Source organism: Amblyomma americanum, chromosome 5 (genome assembly GCF_052857255.1).
Source record: "Amblyomma americanum isolate KBUSLIRL-KWMA chromosome 5, ASM5285725v1, whole genome shotgun sequence".
Classification (NCBI taxonomy): domain Eukaryota; kingdom Metazoa; phylum Arthropoda; class Arachnida; order Ixodida; family Ixodidae; genus Amblyomma; species Amblyomma americanum.
Window position 1 is genome coordinate 125,993,281 of NC_135501.1, and position 27,887 is coordinate 126,021,167.

The window sequence follows — 27,887 nt, forward strand, 5'->3', positions numbered from 1 at the left end:
AATAACGGCCCGATTGCGCGTGACGGACCCTACAGGCGGCGCCTTCTACGGCGGTGGACCCAAGAAAATCCGCGTTCATAGGCGGTCTTTGGGAGCGCATAGAAATTTTAATTCACCCAGCACATCCACCGGAAAGTGCAACGAACACCTGACAATGCAACATCTCGATAGAACAGAAGACTGGGCTTGAAGAGTATGGCTGACTCTAACCGATACTGCCACATACTTTGTCCTCCTCGCCTGCTCGCCCATTAGCACGCAGCAATATCCATCATCTGATTCCGTAAAAACTCCCAGACAGCTGACCTTTCGGCTGAGAGAAATGCTTTTTCGTACGTTATGAAGACATTCTGCTGGAGCTGGTTATATTCTCCGCGTTTCTGTATAATTTGTTGGATAGTGTGAATAAGTTCTTTTCACGAATAAACTTGATGGGCGGCAAGCTTGTCTTTCTGACGACTGGATTCTTAGGTTGACATAATCTTATTAGCGCTTAATTTTGAACATAGCTTGGGGGCAGCAAACAGCAGCCTTATCGTTCTGTATTCTTAAATCTTGGTTCTTCTATCTTCAAGATTCAGATTGTCTTCGCATTCGTCCAAAATTGTGATGCGTTAGAGGTCATGATGCACTTCGTATACAGAGTAACCAGTCTTTTCTTCCAATTTGTACCCATCGTCCTTCCGTAGAACGGCACTCACCTTATACTCACCTGCAACTTTCTTCTTCTGCTCTGCTTCTAAGGGTTCCTTTATTTCCGCTCTTGTTGCAGGCAAAGTCTTCCTTCTCTGCCTACTCAACTCGCACCCCTTCTCGTTAACCGGACCTCCGAATCCACAGACACTTGGAGCACCCCTCCTGCAAAGAAGCAGCGCACCTCAGACGCCACACCGCCTCCCATACGCCTAGAAATCGACGCTAAATTCGCTGCACTGGATGCTAAGTTTGATCACAAACTAAAAGAGCTAGACGCCCGCCTTGAGGCCAGATTCAATCACCTTGCCGCCACCATCACCTAAAAACTTGAGTAGCGTATGGACGCTATGCTTACCAAGATGATGGAGCTAATGGAACATAACCTTACCCATCCCTTCACCCAAATACAGACCACCTCCACTCCTCCCCCTACCTCCGCAAGCACAAACACCCTTTGCCGAACACATACCAATTGACACCCGTCTCACTCCCCTCCTCAACCCCCCGAATCTCCAATATGGCGGGGTGGAACAGTAAATCTCTCCCTATTTTAACTCAGAACTGCCCCGGTTTCCGGGCCAAGCGCGCACCTCTGCAACTTCTCCTTCCCACCCTCACGCCCACTCCCCATATACTTCTCCAGGAGACTGCACACCGGACAACCCTCCCAGCTACACATCTACACACTCAGACACCGCTAGCAAAGCCAGGACATCTACACTCATCCACCGCAGCCTCACCTATAAAACTCATCACATCACGTCCGAGACACCATGCGTGATCACTGAACTTATACCTAACACACATACAGTTCCTTCAATCTTTATAGTAAATATATACCACCCCCCGTCCCAGCCGATGGCCTCGTTAGAATCACTTCTGCGAGAGCTACACCACCTAGCAGGGAAACATCCCCTACTAATTGGTGGGGACTTCAACAGTCAGCATACTGACTAGGGATACACAACCACGACACATCGAGGTCGCAGGCTGTGGCTGCTCCTTCAGAACCTCCAGCTCACTGTTCACAACACGTTTCAGATGCCCACGCGGATCGGCAACAGTGGCATGTACACCAGTCCGGACCTGACGCCGAGCCGCTACATCCGCGGTGTTACCTGGAGCCGAACTCAACATACATTGGGCAGTGATCATTACATTATATAAATCACTGTCCCATACAAACCACCCCGTCACTCCTATACAACACATAAGCTGGTTAACTGGGATGCACTTCGCGCTGCAAGCTCCGCCCACCCAGACACTCCTATCACAGGGATCGACGCCTGGGTGCAATCACTCAAGCATGACGTTCACCACAACACGCAACACATTGAAACGACCACCGAAACCCCTACCCTGGACACACACCTAGCCCACCTCTGGGAGGCTTATCACAGCCTCCTGGAACGCTGGAAAGGCAATAAATATAACAAGAAACTTAAAACGCGGCTGGCCGCGTTCCAGACACAAATCCAACAACACTCGGAGGAGCTCTGCCGATCCAACTGGGGACAGATATGTGACGGCATCGCCGGAAACCATCCAGCAAACGCGCATGGCAACTCCACCGACACCTCATCGACCCCACAAACACCAAATCATCAACACAACACCACGTGACACGCCTCACACACCAACCTATTGACGATCCCGAGGCCCTTATAAACACACTTCAGAACACATACACCTATCCGGGTGCGTCCACACCTATACCCACTTACACAGGACCACCCAATCCAACACTCGACACAGACATCACTGAAACGGACGTCAGAGCGGCCCTCCTGACTCTCCGAACGAACTCCGCACCTAGTGCAGACCAAATCACAAACTCCATGCTCCGTAATCTGGACGACCAATCGATCACCCAAATTACGCAATACTCCAACCAGTGCTGCAGGGAAGGTATCCGCCCGCAGTCCTGGCGCCAGGCGAAGGTAATATTCATACCCAAACCCAACAAAACACACTTTAAAACCTTCGCCCGATTTCGCTAACCTCATGCCTCGGAAAGCTCTTCGAGCATGTTGTGTTAGCAAGACTCACAACGCACCTGGCGGACAACAATCTATACCCGCATAGCATGGTGGGATTCCTCCCCCATCTGTCCGCACAGGACGCCATGCTGCAACTCACACATGACATTTTCGACCCGCTTCTGCCTGGTCACACAAAGGCATTCTTAGCGTTGGATCTGTCCAAAGCTTTTGATCGCATCGAACATCAGGCGATCATGACTGCCCTATCTCCATTGAATGTGGTGTGCGCGTACACCTACATTCAAGCATTCCTCACTGACCGCACGGCTGAGATACATTTTTGAACCTCTCTCTTCCCCCTCCTACACGCTTCAGAGTATCGGAACCCCTCAAGGGTCCGTCCTCTCCCCCTTCCTCTTTAACATCACCCTCATCCCCCTAGCCCGAAAATTGGCAACTATTCCCCACCTTAAGCACACTCTTTGCCGACGATATCACACTGTGGACCACCCACGGCAGTGACGGCGACATAGAGAACACCTTTCAGGAAGCAGCCACCCTTACCCAAACTTATGCACAGAACATCGGACTGTCTTGTTCCCCAGAGAAGTCCGAACTGCTCCTCATCCGGCCTAAGAACCAACGCTCCCCCCGCTCCCCCATTGCCATCGAACTGAATGGGGACCCGGTACCGGAGGTTGACACCGTCCGCGTATTGGGCCTGCATATACAGAACGATGGCAAAAACACCACCACCCTCAAGAAACTCAAGCAGGTTGCAGGCGCGACATAGCATCTCATCCGCAGAGTTTCGGGCCATCGTAGAGGCATGAAAGAGCGCGACCCCTGTCGCCTCATTCATGCCTTTGTCCTCAGTCGTGTGCTCTACACTACCCCATACCTAGAACTTTCCAAACACGACATAAATGCTTTGGATGCCTTGATCCGCATGGCATTCAAAGTCGCACTTCATCTTCCCCTCAACACCTCCACAGACAGATTACTAGGCCTGGGCCTCCACAACACGATCGGGTAACTCGTGGAGACCCATCGACAGGCCCAATACATAAGGCTTACACAATCCTCCACAGGCCGGTATATCCTGGACTCCCTCGGAATCAGAATACCGGCAAACGACCCAACACTCCTCCCCATTCCTCGATCCCTCCACCAAGAGCTGGTCATCAAGCCACTTCCGAAAAATATGCACCCCTCCCACCATGAGCAGCGCCGCAGAGCCCGTGCGAAGGCACTCCACCGAGTGTACGGCTCCGAGCCGGACGCCGTATGGGTGGACGCCGCCTGCACGGGTGACGAAGCAACCGCAGCCGTGGTGGACTCCTCTTCATCGGCCCTCCTCACACTACCTCTCCCCCAGACACCACCCCAGAGGCTGCAGAGGAAGCCGCCATCGCATTTGCCATCATCCGCATGGAAGCCCAGTACATTTTAACAGACCCTAACACTGCAATTCAAAATTTTGCGCGAGGCCGAGTCCACGTCCATACTTTTGGCATTCTGGGCTCGCCCGATGCACCCCCACCCCCCATGTAGAGCTTATATGGGTGCCTGCGCACTCCAGGAATCCCGGAAACCAGGCCGCCAACCTTTTAGCCCGAGGTTCTTTGAACCGGGTTCAGGTGGCCTCGGATCGGGGATTCGCGAGGGAGCGAATGCACTCGTTCAGCGAGATGACGCAGGCCTACAGAGCCTCCCGCCAGCTCTACCCCCCGCCCCACCCCTCCCTAGATAACAAACACGCAATACTCTGACGCAAACTACAGACACACACACTCCCCTCACCCCTGACCCTAGCCCACTATCATCCCTCCTTCCCCACTCCTGCCTGCACCTTGTGCCCAGAACCATTCGCCTCTTCCCTTCACATCCTCTTCCTCTGCCCGGCTGACCCTCCCCCGCGCGGCCTGGAGGACCTTAATACCTGGGAGGACTGGGAGACCCTGCTGCGCTCGGAGGACCCGGCCATGCAGACAATCGCATCTGGCCGGGCTGCCAGTGTTATGGACCTTAGGGACATAAACACTTGAGTGCAGTGGGGTCGTGCGGAGACCCAGGGCCGTGCCCCGACTTCCTCTCCAACAATAAAGTTTTTCTCTGTCTCTCCAAAATACCTGCTCTGCTGCCTACGCCATTGTCGCCCTGATTACTTGGTGAACTTGACAGAGCAGTGGAGAGCACATCGGCAACTTAAATTATCTTATCTACATTGATTATGACATTGCTCTTCATCTCACTTAGTGCTCAGATATGATTTCTGTGTGGACATAATTTCTTCATAACTGCTTTTAAGCTTCCTTCATTCACACGTGGATTCTCTATCCTCTCCTTATAATACTGCCTTTTGTCGTGTACGTTAAGCTTATTCCTAGCTTTGATAAGCTATAATTGTTTTATTCTTCCTTTGAATTAGACACATTCTTGCTTTCGCTCTTCTTAATCTTATCTTTGTTCGCCTGAGAGAGCATAACGGTAAGCTGCTTTATTATTTTACTGCCCTCTTCTATTCCTCCTTTCACAATGTTATGTTCAATTTTATTATTGTTTGAACAATAAGGCCGTCGAACTCGGTTAAAGAAAAGTACCTTATTTGTGGCGATATCCAGAATTCACTGCTGCTTACTGCTGACTCCTTAAAAACTTCTTTCATAATGCTGCTCTCCGCTGCAGTTCAAGTCTTGGCAAATTCCAGACCTTCAATCCAGACTACAGCGCACCTTGCCGTGCAACTCCACATCATGAAATATGTCTAGGTAAGCGCATTCGGGCAATTACATATGCCCTCCCTGTTCTCCTGTTTGGCAAAAAAGGTACTGATGAGACAAAACTTACTTCGTTGCGCGAGCTCTTGTACTAACTTTTCTGATACTGCTAAAACCTATGCAGTTGTCATCATTGTCTGGTCTCCACCCTGCTTACTGCAACGATGGCATTGAAATCACGCATCAGAGCAATATACTCTGTTTTTACTTTACTGCATAGCGATTCCACGTCGTCATAGAAGCTTTCGGCTATGTGGTCTTCATGGCTGGATGCAGGCGCTGAGGCCTGTTCGTGCCGTCTATCTGTACCTTTTAATAGGCTTAATTACGACAACGGCTTCTATCACATTAGAAGAGTATATTCTTCTATTTCGTCAGCTTAAGTATTATTGATCAGGAATCGCGCGCCTAATGATAGTGATCGACGGAATTTCATTTTAGCGAGAGAGTGCTACATCCCTAGGAAAGCTGAAAAGCCCGGAATAAGTCTGAAGCCTCAACCTTTGACGCAGCGCCAGCAGTGTTCTTTAGCGCGCGGAAACGGCACCTCACACCACCCCCCCCCCCTTTCTCCCTGAGCGCACTGCGGGGCAGCTGAAAGCGGCTGATGATAGCCTCTTACATGCGGTTGCCATTGAGGTCCTGTTGCCTCAAGTGGTTTTGCATGTCCTGCTATGTTTCAGAACGCTAAGCCGCAGCCATTTCTTGCCCGTTTGCTAACTGAAAATCACTGCTATGCTAGGTTCACCTCAATTCTCAATCGGCGGCCGCATATAGATGAAGGCGAAATGCGAAAGGCGCCCATGTACTGTGCGATGTCAGCGCGCGGTAATGATCCCCAGGTAGTCTAAATTACTGCGGAGCCCACTAAAACGGTACCCTCAATTTCTTCTCTCAATCCCTCCTTTATACCTTCCCTTAGGCCGCGGTTCATGTGTCCGCAGAGATGTGAGACAGATATTGCCCAACTGTCTTTCCTCAAAAACCAATTTTATACCTGAGCCACGCCTTGATTTAGTGGCTATTTATGCAAAAACAAATAAAAATGCGAAATTAAAAAGGAAGAGTAAACACTATTCTACTCTGCCTCTTCAGGTTCTAGTAGTGGTTTTTCATATTAAAATAATAGTAGAAAGGGAGGAAATGATTTTTGCTAGCCCGGCACCTGCCATCGATACTGAAGCACATGAGCTGGGGCAGCGGAAATAAGGAATCTGCAGAGATGTTCTTTCTTTGGTAGTGTCTCAAGGAGTCTTCTGTGTCGAGCTCGTCCAATTTTTTTCATTGGTCGGTTGCCCGCAGTCCAAGCCTCCGCTGACCACTGCCGGCCGTTAAGCTCGCTGTACTAGACCTTGTTGGACTTCACAGTGGCCGATGACAGCAGTCTCTCCCATTGCTCCGCACTCAGGGTTTGTATTTTGGGGACCACGTCTTTGTTTTAACACGCCTATGTGATGTGATATAGAGTGGGTTTTTCGTTACACGACATTGTCCGCGTGTATGGTAGGACGCATTTTGCTTACTTTGTGTAGGTTTGGGTCAGAACATGCCTGTAATTGTCTCCAAGCGACAGCTTCCTCTCTATTGAGATATTTGTGCGGCGCGGGATATCGGATTCTTCCGCCTCTGCAGCTTTGTAGTATTGCCTAGTATTCCTTGGGTGTTGGCAAGACATCCACGGTTTCGTCCGATGCTTAGAAAGAATTGTGTCCTCGAGCTATCCAGTCGGCTTCTTGGTTCCCTGCCACCCTTGTGTGTCCCGGTACCCACACAATTTTTTGTGTCGTCTTGTCGTTTTTTTCTTCGTGTTCTTTCATTCTGTCGCTCACTGCGAGGAGTATACCGAGCGGGTAACGACCTTTCCTGCCATACATGCAAGTTCGCAACGCTGCTTGAAAGTCCGTGAGTACTGTTAGCGACTGCCAGGTTCTATAGCCCTCTGCCACTGCTAGAGCAAGGGTGCTTCTTCTGCCTCTGCTGCCGTGCAGTCTCACATAGGTGAGGTGGTTATTTCATGGAGAGACAAATCGACCACCGGTGCGACTGTAATTGTGGTGTCTCCTCCTCTTGAGGAGGCGTCTGTATACACGGTTGTGTCCTAAGAAGCATATATTTTCTGGATCAATTCGGCCCTCGTTCCTCTTCTCCCTCAGTGGAGGTTGGGGTCCATGTTCCTTGGTAGTGGCGCTACCTTGCGTGATTTGCGAAACTCGTCGGGCATCGTTTCCGTCCTCGTCTTTTCTAGCATCTGCTCGCGGTATCCGAGTCCCTGTAAGAGCGCTCTTCCAGTCAGTCCCTGGAACAGTATGAGCTTTTGCAACTCAACCTGCGCCTCTCGTAGCTCCTCGCAGGTGTTTTGCAATACCAGGGCCATACGTTTTTCTTTAGACGTGTTGTGCGGTAGTCGGAGCGCCCTCTTATACGCGTTGCATAGCAGGGAATCCGCTTCTTGCATTTCGCTCTTGTTGAGGAACTGATAGGGCAGGCAGTACGTGACTCTGGTGACTTCCGGGCTTCTGGCCAGTTTCAATGTGTTCTTTTTGCGCATGACATGTCGCTTGTTGGTGATGCAGGTGGTCATGTGTGCGACCTGCATTATTGTTGCTTTGAACAGAGTGAAAGTGTGAGTGCTGTGTTGGTTGGATTGAACCCACATGCCCAAGATTTGCATTGTGTTTTTTAGTATAGGCGTGCCTTCAGGAATTGAACGAAAAGATGTTCCTTGATGCGGGATCTGCTATCGAAACTCGAAGCACCAGTTCTGCGGCTCCAGTCAGGATAGAGAGCTACTGCGTTCTTTTTTTGTCTGCAATGCGGGTGTTAAGCCTGGAATATCTGGCTGCTTTGGTGATAGAGGACCTGTTCTGCAGTTAGTGAATAAACTGATAACGGAAGACGCAAAGTGAAAGAATATTTTCTTATCGAGCTCTCAAGGAAAGAAAAGGCTATGAAAAAACTCACGTTTCTTAGAATTTCCAGTGCATATTTTAGCGTTTCTTACAGTGTCGTTGACCCTACAGTAGTTACGAGCCGACTGCTCCACTAAAAACACATTTCCGTGGCTTGTTGCATAACCGGAAATTTAAATTTTTTCATTGTTAATTTTCTGCACCATGCACATTGTCCGATGAGAGAGTTGCCCACAACCGCACACTCTGAGGTTGCAAGGAACTCCCCACACCTCCAGTATTAGGGCAACTCCAGCCTTAAGATGACCGGGAGACCTTGCTGCGCAGCTCGTACCCGGAAATACAGGACCCCAAGCCGTATTCCGAGTTTGTGTCTTAATGAAAAGCGTCATAATCTACCTCAGCGGAAACACGTCAATGGTCGAAACGCCGGAAGCGTATGTCGGTTTGCTTTCGACTGAGAGCGGCGGCCGCATGTGACTGGAACGTCACCAAAGAGACATAATGAAAATTCACCGCAAGTTCAGTTGCGCATTGGATTTCACAGCAAAGAGCGACCCCTACAGCGATGACACCATCTAGTACTTCAGCGAGGCCAGCAATGAGGACGGGTTTGAGACTTACCTCATCCCGATGACCAAGAGAAGACTTCTAAGAGCCGGATCGTCATCTAGTGAGTCCACGGTGAAAAAAACTAGCAACATACCGGCACACCCCACCCTCTTCCTTCCTGTGCAGCCAACTGACAACATGAGGCGGCATAACAGGGAAGTCGTCTCTGTAGAACTCAATGCCCTCGTGCATAAAAAAATCAAAGACGTTCGAGCGTATGCGCGGAAGACCATTGTAGCCGTTGACGTCCACCATGCAACTGCCCTTGAACCACTGCGAGCCATCACTAAGCTCGGCGCTTTATCAGTACGTACTTTTATCCCACTCGCCGAGGATCAGTCCTCTTCTGGCGTAATCTATGATGTCGACGGGGTTATCGCGGCGAGATTATTTGCCCATACTCTTGAGGCCGGCAAGCGAAGGCGCCATAATTCTAAGGGTATGACGTCTAGGCGAGTCACGTTGTGTAAAGATTTTGTTCCAAGGCGACAGTCTTCCATAACACGTGTAGGTAAGCCATTTCCGTCATGCCGTGCGGCCATTTATTGCAAAACCCCTGCAATGCCGCAAATGTTTGAAGCTGGGTCATGTGAGCGGGGTCTGCGACAAGAGAGTGTGCTCTCGTTGATCCGGAGCTCACAGCGCTGATCCTGTATTGCACAAGTGCTTAAGTGTTCCAACTGCAATGGTCCTCATGGGGCGTCATGTAAATATTGCCCACACATAAAAAACGAGCGCTCCGTTCAAAAGCAAGTGGTTTGGGACAATTCAACGCACCGTCAAGCTGCTAACACTATTCGGAAACGGCGTTCCCGCCGCAACAAGTTCTCAAGAAAGTCAATTGCATAAAAAACCACACCGACGAGCCCACTGCACTTCCTTCTCAAACTCCCCCCGTGTATCCACGTCCAAGTGTGTCCAGTCAGCGGAATATCGCCAAGGACTCTTTGAGTGCGGGTGCTTGGGCAGCGCTTCTGCCGTTACGTCCTGCTGGGCCTCTTCAACTCAAGCTCCCATCGCCGAGCTCACCTGTCGTTAGAGAAGGGCTCCCAGAGCAAGATCGCCAAGCCGTCCCAATCTTTAGCACGGCGGTGAACGCCATTCGCCCTCTGATACAGGCCCTGCAATTGTCAACCACCCGAAGCGTCTTACTGAAGCTGGACTCCCTGATTCCAGCACTACAAGATGTCTGAAACAGAACGGATAGCCAGCTTCCCACGTTTCATGAGGAAGTCAGGGGCGCTGCGGTCTTCCAGTGAAACGCAAGAGGCCTACAGTCACGAATTGCAAGTTTTCGGCAATATGTTTTCTACAACCACTTCCCGATATTAGTCATCTGCGAACCTAACTTATCCCAAGCAATCAAGCTTTCACGGTACGAGCCCTTCTTTCCTCCGACAGTTCAACCCCACAATGACAATCGGTACGTGTGTTTCATAGTCAAGAAAGAATCCATAGAGTCCACACTGATTGCGGCGTATGTCTCACATTCTCTCAATTGGGCTGCAAGAGGTTGAAGACAATTATGGAGGCATTCCGGTCTCCTTGCAATATTAGCGGAGATTTCAACGCCCACCACCAGCTCTAGAAAAGCCCTATAGTCAACGCCAGAACGAGGAATGTGGCCTTTTTTGCTTCAGAAAATGAACATTACGTAATGAAATACGGCAGACCGACATACCTACGTGGCAGTTAATACAGCAATTGCTTGGACCACACGCTATTTTTGCTGTCTCTGCGCCGCCGTGTGCAGTGGGTTTGTGATGTGGATACCCACGGGATTTAACACATACACACCTACCTCAAGGTTCCAGGTCTTGGGGCATCCGGCCCAGCTAGGCACACGCGCATCGATTGGATGGTATTTAAAACTCGAATGGAAGAGGCGTGCAAAAAAGCCCTACCTTCCAGTTTGGAGGACATTATAGAATCAGCAATGAAGGCTGCTAGAGGCTTCCTCCCGTCAACTAGAATTCGCACCGAATTTGATATAGAATTAGGCCATCTATGTGAAATTCGTCAGCGCATAGAAAGACGTTACAGATGGACCAAATTTGTAAGATGCCTCAGTGAGGCGCGTTATTCCCAGAGGATAATCAAGCGACGAATGAAGAGGCTGGCAGAAAAGCGCGTGAAGTCCTTCTGTCAATACTTGTATCCTCTAAAGCCCATCCCTCATTTGGCGGACAGTGCGGGGACTTCGAACACTTCCACAGCAAAGACAGCCTTTCTATGCCTTGGCTCTACATGAAAACCGTCACCACATTGAAGTTGCAACTGACTTCTGCAGGTAAATCGCGGATGCAGTCACAACCTCGGCTTCCAAGCGTATTCCTACTACATCAAGGGATTCAGCGATGGATGTTCTCTTTACTCGTGAGGAACTTCAGGCTGCCCTTGCAGATAGTAAGCGTTGGTCTGCACCAGGTCCTGACAACATTACATATGCGGCGCTGTGCCACCCCGGCCACGACGCGCGTAGAGAGCTTCTAAGCTATAACAACCACTAGTGGCAAGACGGAGTTGTTCCTCCCCAGTGGAAATCCAGTTGCACGATACCATTACTTAAACCAGTGAAATCCCCGCTCGACCTGTCATCATACAGGCCAACAGCTTTGGCCAGTAGTGTGGGAAAATTCATAGAAACAATGCTTCTGGCGCGTCTTGAGCGGTACGTTGAGCACAATAACGTGTATCCTAATGCCGTGTATCCTTCCGTTCCCTGAAAGTGACAAGGGAGAGTCTCGTCTCCACAATTTGCCACCTACCGACCAAGGCAGCAGAAGAATGGACGGCAGGACAGATATTTCCAAGATAGGGGATCTAAATTTAAAGCATAAAAAAGCGAAAGTGTGATATATAGCCTCTCAGATAGCTCACAGAATATCGTTGACTATGGTGCCCGTGTGCTGTGCGACATCAGTGCATGTTGAAGATCCCCAGGAAGTCGAAAGCATTCCAGAGCTATTCAGGAAGGCACCCCTTTCTCTCCTTCTTTCACACGATCCTTCCTCTCTTCCCTTGCGGAGCGGTTCGGGTGTCCATGCACAGAGATGGTGAGACAGTTTCTGCGCCATTCCTTTCCTCCAAAGCCGGGTTTCATTTTTTTATGAGAGAGATTTATCGCGCCATTTTCTTTGCTGAAAAACCAATGTCATTGGTCAACACCACGTTTAATGCCCAATTTGATGCTATCAGTTTAGTTTTGTTTTAAAATTGAATGCGATGACTGCAAAAAAGTGTTTGAACAGGGCTGCGAAATTCGTATTTCGCACTTCACAGCTTAAAGCGTGAATGGGTGAGTAAGACGCTTTTCTGACGTCACAAAATAGTGCACAAGCTATCTTGTTTTTCTATCCAGTATGCTGTTTATGAATTCACAAGCGACATATACTTCTACAGTCCCCTGCCAGGGAGAAAATTATACAATTTTTGTACAGAAGTTCACAAGCTTCAAGACAAACGTAACCACACACATATGCATTCCCAATATTAGTGCGATACATGCAAGTAACAAGTTCTTTGCGTACTTTTCAACTTTGCTTTTTCTCCTCTTTTATACAGCGTAAGAAAGCATTTTTTCACACAGAAACACAGCACCGGTGTTGCAATAATTTTATTAATGCGATAACATTAGAAGCCTTAGCGGCAGAGAAAACTGGCGTCCTGTGGTGTCATGAAATCTCTATTGCATGACGGTTTTCGTGTCGTCATGAGACAAAGAAACATAAAAACAGAAAAGTGCCTTGATCACTATTCGAGCCCGTGGCGGTGCGCACAAGTAAGCTACTTTGGCCGCTGCACTATAACACTACACCATTCACGCAAGTTTTTTTGTGGCCTGAGCTACACTGGCCGAGGTTGAGCAGTTTCGTGTGGCTCGTGGACAGCCGTGCTGCGCATGCGCGAGGAGCAGTGACGTCACTCGGCACACAGCTGGCGCGCTGGAGCCGCCGCCGCCGCGCGCGCCTCGCTGGTCTGCGCATTGTAGAGGAGTGACGTGACTTCATAGCCGCAGCAGACGCACTGGAGCCGGTGTGTGTCCAGCTGTGCGCCACCGTTGCGCAGTAGCCAAGTCTGACGCTGCGCCGGAGCCGCTTGATAGCGCCTCTCATTTCGTGCGCATGCGCAGAGGAGCCACTAGGGGTATACATAAAGCGGAGCATTTGCCAGGGTGTTATAGCCTTGGGGAAGGAGAGCGAAATTGCTGCTCAGCGGCAATTGATGCTCAGCGGCTCAGCGTATCTCGCGCAACGTATATCCTGGCATATCCAAGCTGCAAATTGTTTTATTGCGCGCAAATCAATTTCTCTTACCTGGCAAACGTATCGCATGCATCGTAGAACTACGCAATTCTGACACACATTTCCATGCCTTCATACATATCGCTACACCCGCCCATTAAAATTGCGGGTGACAAATACTTGCATAAGGAACAGACAAGTATTCAGGAGGGTAATCCTGAGCAGCATAAGCTGCCCGCACAAAGGCGCACTGTTCTTTGAGCAAAGACTTAGCTGAAGGAGGCAGTTCTGCATGTCGATCCGTCTTGGGGATCCTTCAGAAGCTAAAAATTTAATAAGTACTTGCCGATTTCACAGAATCACCCACTACTTTGGTACGGGTAGGACCGTATAGTGTCATGCGATATCTCAATCTTCTTTTTAATTCTCCTTTGTAGTAAGTCCCAGAAAAATACTGCATCAAGTCACCACAGAAAGCAATGATCGATCTTTTCTAGTTGAAGACAGGTGGCAGCCTAATAGCCCGTGCTTTAACCTGCCAGCTTCTCGCCCTAGAAGTCTCTCATCACAACGGCGTTCTTGATGCGACCTGATCTGAAGTATAAGCAATAATAGAAGCAATCCTTCAACACCTCCACCAAACTAACACCATTCGAGTGCCATAGACAACCAAAACGCCCTCGGCAACTTCGCTAACATGCTCCAGGGAAATGTACACATGCAGTTAAACACCCACTATCACCAGCGTCCAAACCAGCACATCCTTCGTAAATGGGTCCTTGGTCACCACGTAATAGAAGGGAACGGACCGGCAAACGCCCTCGTTTGCAGCACGTCTCCGAGCAACCCTTCCCTTGGCCGGATGATTACAAACCCAAGGATGATGGGGCTATATGCACCGAAATTATGAAACAGTAAGACTGAAAATTTCGACACCACCTCCCTCTCTTTCCTCTGCCTTTTCTACATCTTACTCGCCACGAACCTTCTTTTATTAGACAAATACAAATTCTCCACCATGTGACCTGTAAGTACATACTCAAGCACTTTAGAACTTTTATTGAGCTAGATGGTGCATTCTGTAACAAAAGAACTAGCGCTAGTCCTGTGTACCTCTTTCTTGTTATCGTCTTGGTTGCGCTACAGTTCTTTTGTTACTCAAGCACTTCGGGCACCCCCATTGTCAGGTATGTGGCGCCTACCCTGACACAGACACACACACACACACGCACACACACACACACACGCACACACACACACACGCACGCACACACGCACACACACACACACACACACGCACACGCAAACGCACACACACACGCACACGCACACACACACACACAGACTGGACGTGCCCACATGACGCACCCTTACCACAAAACCTCCAACGCAGATTCCTAAACCCATCAGGAACTCTATTCTTGGGCCACTCCTTCTGCTGCACTCCGCCCAATATTGTGGCTACTGCTTGTTGCCTATATCGCCAAAGTGTTGAACGATTTGAGTTCCGACTTGAGACGGCGATCCGGACAAGGGTCGGGATCAAGACAAGAGTAATATTTCACAAGTATTGGTTAGGTGGCTTGAGACAACGCCCGATTGAAAGGGTTCAGCCTGTGCCATTCATCCATTCAGGAATTATATGTTTTATCTCTGTCTTTCCCGCGCTGTCCTTTGCATGTCTTCGAGTTATCGACATCCATCTGTGCGCAAGTCGTTCCGAAAGCATGCGCAAGAAAACACTAGCACGTGCGAGCAAAAGTTCTAATTTTTGGCCGGTTTAGCGGCAGCAAGAAAAGGCGCGTGGAAGCGCCGTATGACAAGCATGCGGCAAATCCCACGTAATTGCTGGATATCTGAAACAAGAAGGTTAGTAACTAGTATGAGTGAACGCAGAAAAAAGTATCTTGCTGTCGCAATGTCAACGGGTAATGATAATTAAGCGACATTTCAAGTTTTTCTTTTGTAGTAAGAAGTGAAAACAACTTCCAAGTACTCATATTCATAATAAGACGTCACTAGATACGCAGCATCAACAGATGATAAAAGGGAATTACAGTCAATTTTTAACCATTTGGTCAGCATGGTACTAGCCGATGATATCAATTATCATGATCCCTGTTTTAATCTCCTTTACTAGAAGAAAAAACACAAGATGACAGAGAAGCAGATAATGGTCTCGTATTTTTTGAATAATTATGAACAAAAGGACATCATTCTGCTGAGCACGAACATTCACCCGGTTTAGGCACGAGGAAACCAAGTTCCTGCCAGAAGTCCTACTCGGGCAGGGTTATTTATGCTTGACTCATTACCAAAATCTGCAAGTGTATTCAGGCACTCAACAACTATTCGTCTTTCTTTTTTTGTAGATCGCACTTTATATCTCCGATAACCTATACTGGACAAGCTAGTCATAAAAAAAACTGCGCCTACATCCCCTGCGCCTAAATTTCAGGATTGTTGCCAGCGGACTATATTTGTGTAAAAGGCAAAATTTTGCGTCAAGCTTACTATCTATGTATGCAGAGAATACAGGCGGCTATAAAAGAAAAAAAACGTGCTGCGAGCTGACGCCTACGACATGTTACCTGGCTAAATAACATAGCATGATCACATAACGTGCGCACGTTGCGGAGGGTGTGAAAGCAAAGCTGAACAAGACAGCCACTGCAATTGCCGTAATCTCAGGTGGCGCGACTAAACACCTTAACCCTTTGAATATCTCTGTGAACCTGGCTTTCAAGAACAATGTTGAAATGAACTGGGAAGCCTACATGCAAGAAGGGGCTGACACGGAGACGAAAAGCAGACGAATGCGTAGGGCACCCTGTGCAGAAGTGCACAAGTGGGCCGTTGGTTCATGCCACGCCGCGCTACAACAGGCCGCCGACAACGGCTTCAGGAAAGCCCAATTAAAAACTTCCTCAACTGGGGTAACGGATTGTGACGGCGATGAAGATACTGACCAGACGTTCGTCGAATCTGATATGAATGACCAGTTTCATTCCGACAGCCCTAAAAAACTGATTTCGACGCGTTCTAGAAATGAAATCAATGCGGACTGATAAAGCACGCAGTTTTTTTCTTGACACAAACTGCTTGGTTATCCATTGTACGTATACTGCTTGCAAACAACCTCAAAATCTTTTCAGCCAAAATTCGTCTCTGCTAACTGTACACTAGGTGCGGACAATCAAAGCATGAAAATTTAGTTTTTAGCCGAAATATGCCACTGCGAACTATAAAACGGGTGCCGACTATAGTCAGGAAATTACGGTAAACGCAATTTGCACTTCAATTCCGATGAACAGGAGGCAGCGATGCAACAAACAAGTCATGGTAGATCTGCGCAGCCGAGGACTCAGCGCGAGAAATGGTAATGGTCAAACGCGATTAAACTAATGCATCGCTTATGAAAAGAGCAATCCCTCATAACAGCCTCGCGAGTGAGAAAGTATTCATGATAACATTCAAATCAAATACAAAGTGTATATTGCCTACGCACGCAAATTAAGGGTGTCAAGGAATGAAAACAAAGTACGTGCAGTGTCTTTTAATGCTCTTAACATTCACGTGTACAATCGTGTAACTGCCGGCATTGGTTCTTCGAAATGCTTTCCGCAATGCAGCAGAGTCACGAAACTAGAAAACCTTGAAAAAGTTGAATTCTTCGATAAATTTTCTAGCGAAGTCGCATTTCAACACGAAGGATATAAAGGCAGTCGCATACAGGCAAGCGTCTCGAGAAATTTTATCGTCGCCAACTGAAGCGAACGTCTAGACCCTTACACTCCTTAGGTCAACGAGAGTTACCGTATTTCATCGTCTATACAGTGCGCGTCAAGAAAGTGTCGGGACGCACGTCGATGGAACATAGGGCGACAACGAATTAGGTTTCTAGGCAGGTACTATTCGGCACGTCGCTTCGGTGGACCTCTCTCTTACGACAATCACCAACAGGTCACTAACGTTTCACTGTCTCCACCGGGCATGGCAGGAACATAGCTACTATCAACAAAACAGATGCTGACGGTTCACAAGATGACGAGATATTTTTCTGAGGCAAGCACTCTCCACCACGTCGCTTAGGTGGCCCTGAAGACGTCACCGCTCCGACGCTCACCAGTACGGCGTGGTAGAAGGAAGGGTCGTCAACCGGCGTCTAGAGGCCCTGTGTACTGCGAATGCAATGCCAACGAGGGCGACTAGCACGAAGATGAGAGAGCAGAGGCAACAGCTGAGAGTCCAAACTGCGCGATCCTCCGGGTTTGGAGAGGGCGCTGAGGAACCTGTACCGGCTTGGCTCTGCCGGGTGCCACTTGCTGTGGCTGTAGCTGTCGACTTCGCTTCCGTACCGGTCGTGGGGTCCGCGGTAGTTTCTGGGGCCATGACATATTGGTCACAGCCTCGGCTCTTTGCTCTTGTTGTTGGCTCTGAAGCAATGGCACTGCCACCGCGGGAGATCAGTTCTTCGTCTTCTTATTCTTCGGCTGTGTCACCACGACAGAACCTGTGTACGTGTCGCTTTTTGTTCATTACGTAAAGAACAGGAAGAGCAGAGACAAGCCCGTCGTAGTAAGCACGAAACTTGTTGGGCTATGTCCAAGATGGGAACGCTTCAAATAAATTTTAATAGAAGGCATGATGAAAACGGAGCAGAGTGAAAATTAACACGGTAATTTTGAAAATTGCTGAAAAGCAAAGCAGACTAAGAAGAAGACGTAACACGTCACGGGAGGAGAGCTGACTTCACTGAGATGTTGTTGAGTACTTTTTTAGCGATTAAATATTGGCAAAAGAATTTGCTCTACCAAATAGAAGAGGGTTATCTTATGTGCACAGCTGTAAGTGTACATCGTTCAAACATACTGTCCTGCTCAAGCGCAGTTGTGATGTGTTTAATGACATCACAACTCGCATCATATCAGTCAACATGACAACAATTTTTAAATTCTAGAGCAGTGATGTACTATGTTCGCGCCAAAATAAAAGCACACAGCACACGTCGGTTATTCGAAGGAAGACCTGGGCCAGTGCTTGACATTCAGTTTAAGCTAATGTGGCCACAAGAGATTTTCTTAAACAGTCCACATAAATGCAGCCTACAACCTAGTATATACTTCACAGTGGCTTTTGGCAAGGCACAAAAAGTTCATGCGCAAAATATTCTGAGAGAACCTAAGTCTGCTCACGTTGAGGAACGCGAATGCATGGCAATTTCTAGAACCGAAGTTTTTACGATGCCAGTATGCGTTGTATTTTTTAATTTTATATTTATTTTATTTTCATTTCTTTTCATGCATGATTTTTGTTCTGTATTACATTCCAATTACATTTATTTCAGTTTTGATGACGTTATTTGTTTGAAAGGTGAGCCGGACACTTTCTGCGAACGGACACTTCATGAGGACATTGATGAGGCAATTAAGGCTTTTGCCTTAAAAAATGCACCCGCTATCACGAACACTAAAGAGCACGTCTAAAATATCTTATATGGACTTGACCATATTCCTCGCGAAGGAATGCAAAATTCAGCAAATAACACGTGACGACATGATCCCCCTAGCACACCAGATACGATCATCACCTAAGAAGAACATGCTATCACGGGACACGTTTCGCTCAGCCGCAAACATGCCACCACGTGGAGGCGGCTGCAAACGCGGTCGCAGCCAAACAGGTTGACGTATTCCAATATATTTCCCGATTTGGCAAATCTGTACTGTCAGCTGTGCGGGAAGCCTGCCACCTTAGAAAACTTAATCTGGGCCTGCACAGAGGATCCACCTCCGGCAGGTATAGTCGCATCTCCCATGCTTGGAAAATGGGAAGCTTTTCTCTCCAGCCCAGACCCAAACGTTCAGTCCCGGACTACGGCAGGAGCGCAGGCGGTCGCCGACAGACTTGAACTGCCGGCCACCTGGAGCGGCTGAAGCGGCCCAAAAAGATCACCGTCTTTTCCCACGCAATAAAGTTTTTTCTCTCTCTCTCTAAGCTTACACTGTAAGCAGAGAAGAGTAAAAAGTAAGTAATCCGTCCTCTAGAGCACTCACTCTTAAAATTAAACTGGTCTAGTGGACAGTTTACCCTCTTTCTACACCCATATGTGTCTGCTACTTTTTAGAGGGTATGGTAGTGGAAGCGCTGTGCTTCACGCAGTGTACGAAAGTGGACTGATTTATGGTTTGCAGTTCTCAAGGCTGTGAATGATGTGAAAACAACCTGCGTGAAGTTTTTGCACTCACACCCTTATGGCTCCTTATTCCAGAACAGTGGTCGAGAGACCAACCTTCATTGCAAAAAAGGCTGCTTTCTTTATTTCTTGCATGCCACAACAACGTTTCTGGCTATGAGACCCACTGCCGAGGAGAGGTGGGAAAACGTTTCGACCGCCTGGCGGCTCTTTAACGTGCACGGAAAACGCAGAGCAAGGGCTCTTTTTCATCTTACGTGCACCGAAATATGGCCTCTGTCACCAGGATCGAACCCGCTACCTTCGATCGAGTAGCCGAACACCATAGTTGCTGATCCAATGCGTCGGTTCATGCGTTTCTTAAGGTACATGAGAGAGAAAAACCTAGCTTCGGTTTAACTACTGCAGAATCTGGTTAGAGAGCGAAAGCTGCGGTGTATCGGACAAGTAAATGCGGCTTCGCGCTTGTAACGTTGAGTGCGTTACGCCCACTGGATAGGCAGCGCTCCCACACTGCCACCCTGACAGGTGGCAGTTAAATTAACGGTTGATCGCAAGAGGCTGATTACCCTGTGAACGCTGCGGCCTATTGCTGCAGTTGTAGTGCAGCGTGCCTGCCACAACGTTGTCAGCGCTAATTCATGCAGCCCACATCTCTCTTTCACCGCCGCCAAGTACCTCAAAGCGTGAATGAGGCGTCCTTTGACCCATCGAGCCAGTGATGCGCACTTCTTTTCCTCCAAATCTTCGTAGTAGAGAACGTTGTCAACGCCAAAGCAAATGAACACAATGAATGCCGACGAACAGAGGCGAGCGCTCGGCATCAGCGGCGGCGGCAGCTGAGCGATGCCATAGCTATCACGTGCTTTCTCCTTGGTTCAGGGTCAAACGCGTGCACACGGCGAAGAAGCTACAGGGAGGAGTAGCAAAGCTCTCGCTTTAAAAGAACTTCAATGACCACGAGATTTCTTACACGTGGGTCCCCGGATACCCACACGACCTCACTGCACTATACGTTTATGAGTTCATGGAGTTCCAAGACGAGGGGAGCCCGGTCAGTGCCGATATTCTGCCTGGCTGGGCCCATGAAGTGCAGTCGGATTTCTCATTGCTCCCAAGTGGTCAGAAGCTCCGGGCCGAGCAGGGGCGGGTTCGCTAGGAATTCAAGGAAAATATGAGTGGTAGCAGCATGGGGGTGGGTACACTGTGTACAGGAGGGGGTGAATGCTCCCGGGTGGAAGTGGTAGAGCAAATAGAGGAAGGAAACGGTGTGCGTGTGAGGGCGCTGCCGTATATGTGGAGGCAACTGTCAAGGGATTGTTGCCTGAAGGTGGTATAGCTGGCGTTCGTCGCGATATGCCGTGTGTATGCTCGCTGATAGAGTGCATGCTCTCCCGAGAAGAGCATGAGTCCGATTCTGCCACCACCCGGCTGATAATCCCTTGGCCACGGTCACTGTCGGCTTCGTTGCCGCGGTACATGAGTTTTTACTGTTGTTGCCCGGGTACATGAGGTTTTATACAAAGGCATGAGTATTTACAGCTTTGGGAATGTCTTCAGTAAACATCGAAAGCTTTTTATCCCTGTATTGAGACTTTTAAGGAACTCTTGAAGGGCCATATCTCTGAGAGGTGAAAAACGCTAGTATGAAGCATGCAATATATTATTCAATTTTTAGGTGCTTGAATAAGCCGTGCTATGTGGTTGTAAAGCTGGCGAAAGAAACTACACATGCCCAGAAAGAGCTACATAATTTATTTTTACCGTGAACAGTTGCATAAAGCTGTCCTCAAGGCATCTTCAACGTTCGCTGATAGAGCACAGCTCACCGGTGTTCGTGCATCTCACCTCCAATAGATGCAGTGGATGCGGCAAGGATTAGATCCCATGTTCTTGACCTTATCGGCCAAACGCCAGGCGACTAAGTCACCGCATAGGCTACTAAGCAGTTTAGATAGAAAGGACATAGTATTAACGCTAAATAACGTAGACCAAGAGACAGGCTACAACACAAACACTAGACCTCAAGTTGAGGTCTATCCTAATACCACCTAGCCCCGCTTTCTTCCTTAGATAAGCAGTTTAAATAGCTTTGATAGACCTAAATCTTACATTATTCTTAGCTTATGCCACTGCTGGCTTACATGGACGATTAAACGACAGCAGCGAAGGAAGAGAATTGAACACACGTCACAGGGAATAGAAGAAGAAACAGTCAGCAACGCAGCACTTCCTGCACCGTCAACATGCAAGTCTTGTGTATATACAGGCCGTCGTTACAAAGACGTAGTATTCTGCTGTGTGTCAGCTGGTGAACATTCATAATCTGTCGTAGTAAAGGTGTCGTTGAGATCCGGGCTTGAAGTTGATTCATCCTGTGTCCTCTCATTGATGACAAAGGTGTACCTGCATGATGGTGAAAACGCATTACACGTGTGCATCGCTGATTTGCAACGGCTGCTAACAAAACAATTGGAAGGGACACTTAAGCACTCCCGTGAGGGCGACTCCATCGCGTTAACGGGTTAAAGGGACACTGAGGAGAAATTTAACTTGGCTTGTATCGATACAATACCAGCTCCTAAACACAAAAACACCACTTTCTGAACACAATGCTCTTTTAAGGTAAAAAAGAGCAAGAAATGAAATACAGGTATCATCGTCAAAGGCTAGTCTCGAAGGTACAAGAGAAATGACGAAAATTGAGAAAAGATAACACAGACCTCTGAGGTTGACGAACGTCCATGAAGGCTACGTGTTTGATCTATATTGAAGTATATAAGTTTCATTTTGAAACCACCAGGCAATTTTTATCAAAGCAGGAAGACGGTAAAAGACAACCTCAATGTTGGAAGTCAAAGAAAACATTTAAATGGCAGCACAATAGGCGGCCAGCTAGGCTGCGGTATGCCTTTTTAGGTGCTTCGCTGCTATGCGTTCTGCGTGGCCGCATGGTTTTTTTATGCGCCTCAGTTTACAAGCGTGGAGCAGCAGAAGACCTACAAAAGACTTTCTATGCGTTCCTCGGATGATGTTCGTGCAAACAAGGGGGTAGAATTGCGTATAGTCAATGTTCAACACGCCTCCACGTTAGCAAACGCACCGCTCGGTGTGTCCACTTCGTCAACTTAGCAGACGCTGGGTCAACGTACCAAGACCAGCCCTACGAGGATTATTACTAAAGAATTCAAATATAACAGCAAAAATCAGTCGCTACACATCAGTTGTTACTGTGGCTCGGCGATGACAGCGACACTGCCGGCTCGTCGGCACTAGGACTTTCTTGCCAGACCTGCCAAATCAGTCCTCGAAAGCATCGCGCGCTAAGGGGAGTTGATGTCGAAGAAATCAGTCCGCAGTTCTTTGCGAAAACGATGTTGTAATCGCGAACGGGATGCACCATAATGCTGAAGCGACGACGGGTGATAGAGGCATTCAAAGTCCCGCCGGCAGTATTGATTTCGGCTCCTGCTAGGCGGGAGCGCAGCGCTTGCCGCCAGCAATCATGGATCCTCGTTACCGTTTCCGCCGCTTTACGTCACGGTTCTCTTGTTTCCTCGTCAGAGAGTCGCGAACTTGAATCGTAACGGTGAAAAAACGTTTTCAACTTCGAATCCACATCTCTTAGCAATAAATGCACCTTTCGCTGCCGAACAAGCGGTCACAAAGCCGCAGATTGAAAGAAATGATAATTGGTTTTTGGGAAAAGGAAATGGCGCAGTGTCTGTCTCACATATCGGCAAATACCTGAACCGCGCCGTTAGGGAAGGGATAAGAGAGGGAGTGAAAGAAGAAAGGAAGAAAGATGTGCCGTAGTGAAAATCTCCGGGGTAAGTTCGACCATCTGGGGATCTTTAGCGGGCACTGACATCGCACAGCACGCGGGTGTCTTAACGTTTCGCCTCGATCAAAACGTGGCCACTTGGGTCGGGGTCGGACCCGGGAACGCCGGATTTAGTGGCCGAGCTCTCGGATTTTACTGACAAATGGAATTCTATAGCGGTGTCCTCAGTGTCCCTTTAAGGCCCATGTAGCCGGAAATGATCAATCTCTACATAACATTCATAGACTCCTGGGGAGCCTCATGCCATTCCTTACGCACTGGTACAGTTGTTAAGCGATGGGAGATGTTATCTCAGGTAGGGCTTGTGCGACCCAAGTTGCTCTTCCCCAGAAACCTCTCGCGATCAGTCATTAATTTCCACCTGCCATGGTACGCAGTTTGCTCACAATCAGGTAGGCAGGTTGTGATGATGGCCCAATGTCACATCACCTAGGTGGCCCACCTACATCCTAAGTGTCTTCTTTGGAGATTTTTCGTGGATCTTTCGGTCACTGTCAACGACGCTGACGACGACGCCGGCACTCGCCGCGGTGGATTAGTGGTTAGGGCACTCGGCTACTGATCCGGAGTTCCCGTGTTCGAACCCGACCGCGGCGGCTGCGTTTCGATCGAGGCGAAACGTTAAGACACCCGTGTGCTGTGCGATGTCAGCGCACGCTAAAGATCCCCAGATGGTCGAACTTACCCCGGAGACCTCCACTACGGCACCTCTTTCTTCCTTTCTTTCACTACTTCCTTTATCCCTTCCCTTACGGCGCGGTACAGATGCCCGCCGATATATGAGACAGGTACTGCGTCATTTCCTTTCCTCAAAAACCAATTTCAATTTTAATTTCATTTCGACGCCGGATTTTCTGTAACACGAGTTTCTTAACGCTATCGCGTGGAATGTGGTCTGTACAGCGCCCAACTGCAGTGCCAACCTCTGCCGCAGGGCAATACCCGACCAGATTTTCAGGCTCCTCAGAACATTTAGCCATCAATGCCTAGTGTCGCCATGTGGAAGACTTTATTGCTGTGCTAAGCTTAAAAGTTTTTGTATCAGAGGAGTGGTGATCAGTCGCCAATCATGGCCGCTATCAGTGAGAATGCATGGCATCATTTTCTCCAGGAATTTCGCAGGTGTAATTCATCTTTCAGTTCTAGTGCAATCGCTATGGCACTATGCACGAGAGACGGAGAGGTCGTCACTTGAAACCCTAAAATGATTACGCAATTATTTTGCCTTTAAATCAAGTTTAAGTTATTTGACAACATATTTTATTTTAAGAGAGGTGTAGAAAACGGCCGGTAAACGCTGAATAACGATTAAATTTCGTCGCGCCTGCAGCGCCTAAACGAGATCTAAAAAACACATTGTAGACCACATCTCTTTAAGATGTCAATTTTTATATAACTATTAGCGGCTGCAATCTACTTGATCGTTTCGTTGCAACTGTCGTAATAAATTATTGATTTGTTTTCTAAGTTGAATTTATTCATCTTTGCATATTCTTTGTTCTATAATCCACTTTGTAGATGGCTGGCATTCACTATGCGCATTCCCCGCCCCCCTCCTTGCGGCTAAAAAAGATAACATCGTCAGAGAAAGGTTGGCCACAAATGAAACGGCGAAGGATATATCGAGTTCAATCACAGTAATTGCCTATGCAGGAATGGTGCCTGGTGACAGGCTTCACCGTGTGGCCGGTTGTCAACTGTTCGTCAGAAGGCCAAAGCAATTGCCTTTGTGCGTGCAAACCGAAGAGCTTCCTTCGATCGATCACTGATCCTTTACCAAACCGCCGGCTCCCAATGACTTTTCTGGATTTGTGTTTTAGGGAAGAGTTATTAATAACACCGTCAAAGTTGAAAGGGCAGTACGCAGCAAGCAACCAAATGTGTTCAGGCTTGCTTCTATTGGTTGCTTCCTGGATTCGAGATGGATTCCTGACGGTATAAAACCGCCCCCAGGAGCCCAATCCATCGTCCTGGGCTAGGTTTAGATGGTCTGCATCTTTGGCTATGCCGAGGATGGAATATTTCTCTATTATCCCTATCCATCCTATTTTTCACTCTGTTTACTGTACATTTTGTAAATCTCCTCTATATAGGCTTCAGTTCATTTCTTCAGCACTTCCCGCCGTTGCAAGTCGTCATTACTCTGTCACCGACGGGGCACCTCAGATGTATGTGGTGCCTCCAAGTCAAGAACGGTTTCTAAAGTCGCATCCCTGGTGCAAGGAAAAGGAACCATCAATAACTTTACTCACCTACAGTATGGTTTTCCCATGTATTTGTTCTACTCTGCCCCTCCCCTCCCAACCCCCCCCCCCCCCCCCGAAATGAAGTTCCATGCCAGCAATGTGGGTACACTGATAAATAAATAAAAAAGTTTGGCCACACTGTTAAATAGTCGAATAATTAAAACCATGCCTACCAGTGTTCGACTTGGTTTCAGTGATTGTTGATATATCCGTGTAGATATCCTTACGAACCTCTCCCTACTTTGTTCTCTGCTGATCGAAATAGAAATGTAGTATGAATTCAGGTCGCAAAGTTGAATCCCATTGGTAAAGCTTTTCAACCGAGGCGTCTCTATGCTGCTCGCTGGGCTGTTGTGCACACAGCATTAAGAAGAATAGAAAGGGGGCCGGCCTAGGTTGGAAAGGTGAACATACTGCCCTCCGCCGAAGTGCGGTCCTTCGCGGGCGTCGTTCTTGCTGGACGTGGTACCGCCAGTGAGCAGGTCCGGCCGAGTCAGGATGACGCTCAGCGTGGTCGCCGTGCCCCCCGTCAGGACCATGACGCAGATCAGCGCCGCCATGAGCCTCGTGTGTGTCTTCCTCGCGTTGTCCGACGGAGGCTACGCGCACAGAGACCGAGCGGTGAGCGTTTATCATCCCTACAAGCAGTCTAGCTACTTGCACTGAAGGACAATTGCCTCTCCGGCTCACCTCCCAATAACCTGTACATGCACCAGCAGCGGCCACCTTATCCCGTAAACTTCGAACCGTATCCGCCTCATGACTGCCTACACTACCACCCACGTGCTACGTTGTGTTTTTTTCGAATCCACTACGTTAACGAAAGTGTTCATCGGTTGTCTTCCCTTTGCATTGTATGCCTCTGCTCATACCCATTTCTTCTTCTCGATTTCGTCTAGTGTATCATTTGCTCGCATTTTTTCCTTGACCCATTGTGGTCTCTTCCGGTCTCAACACGTTACACCTATTGATACTGTAGAAGCTTGGGCTAGTTGGTGTGACATTGTTTTCCAGCAGCGCAGGGAATAAAGGACGAGACAAGTGCGCAGACACGGCGCTGAACTTACAACTGGTTTATTGAGGCGATTTCCACTACTTAAATACAGCGGCAACCAATCTCAAATGAAAAGACAGATACACAAAACAGAAGGGCGATAGTGATAATTCCTGACACAGGTCTACAGTGACACAAGACCAGCTGCGCACGTTTTTCTATTCTCATCAAGGAAACGTAGTTCTTTATCAGAAAGAGCTATCGAGGCAACGCTTACGCATTCATCTTTGAATCTATGAATTTCATGGGCTTCAATGATTGCACGAGTGATTCTTGTTCTATTATTTGACGGTACTCGGCACTGACTAAAAACAGGATAATACGGCGCTTTCTTGTTCTTTTTTTTCCTCTGTGCAGTCTCTGCTGTGATTGCCAAGGTGAAGGGATGTGGTGCCGCTCACGTTGTTGTTATATTCCCGCATCCGGTCGTTGAGGCAACGACCAGTTGGTCCTGTGTAGTGCTTCACACATGAAAGCGCAAACCTGTACACAACATTGCAGTTACATGGTAAAAACCTTTTTGGTGCTTCTTATCGCAGCCTACCATCCTTCCATTGAAGCTGTACAATATGGCAGAGTTTGGACAGCTTATCGGGCGCGGAAAAATCAACGTTTACATCGGCACGCGTGCCCACTCTTATCAGATTATGCGAAATGCGGTGTCGACAAGGAATAACGACACACTTTCTTTTTTTCTTCCTTGAGCCTTTCAGTTGAATTTCTGCGGCCTGAATTAATGATTTCTCTTTACAGGTTCTCTGATACAGCAATAAGAAGGTCGGAAGGGTATCCTGCTGCTTGTAAGCGTACCACCCGATTTTGATAGCTGTCTTGCATCACATGATGGCATGATTTTTCTAGGGCATTTCTTAAACACAACTTTGCGATGCCGCGCTTTACTTAGAATGTGCAGAAGCGAAAGGCGTGAAAGGCTTCTGGCATCGTGGCTCGTAACGCAAGCACACATGGCTATCGCTGTTACGTTTTTCTAGATCGTTACGTTTTTTAGGTCTTGCCATGTGCCTCAGCGATTCAAAGATGAATGCGTAAGCGTTGCCTCAATAGCTCTTTCTGATAAAGAACTACGTTTCCTTGATGAGAATAGGAAAATGTGCACAGCTGGTCTTGTGTCACTGTAGACCTGTGCTCAGGAATTATCACTACTGGCATTCTTTTTTGTGTACCTGTCTTCTCATTCGAGATTGGTTGCCGCTTTATTTAAGTTGTGGAAATCGACTCAAGTAAAATTCAGTTGTAAGTTCAGCGTCGTGTCTGTGCACTTGTCTCGTCCTTTGTCCCCTGCGCTTCTGGAAAACAATGTTAC

The 27,887-nt window shown here is 48.2% G+C and overlaps 1 long non-coding RNA gene across 1 annotated transcript; it reads right to left on the reverse strand.

The window, feature by feature from the left end:
• Nucleotides 1-21,652: 21,652 nt before the first annotated feature.
• LOC144135002 (uncharacterized) lies at nt 21,653-26,102 on the reverse strand. The gene is made up of 2 exons (XR_013315334.1): nt 25,924-26,102; nt 21,653-21,825 (listed from the first exon to the last, which is right to left on the reverse strand). It is a non-coding gene; the product is annotated as an uncharacterized LOC144135002 (long non-coding RNA).
• Nucleotides 26,103-27,887: the final 1,785 nt, after the last annotated feature.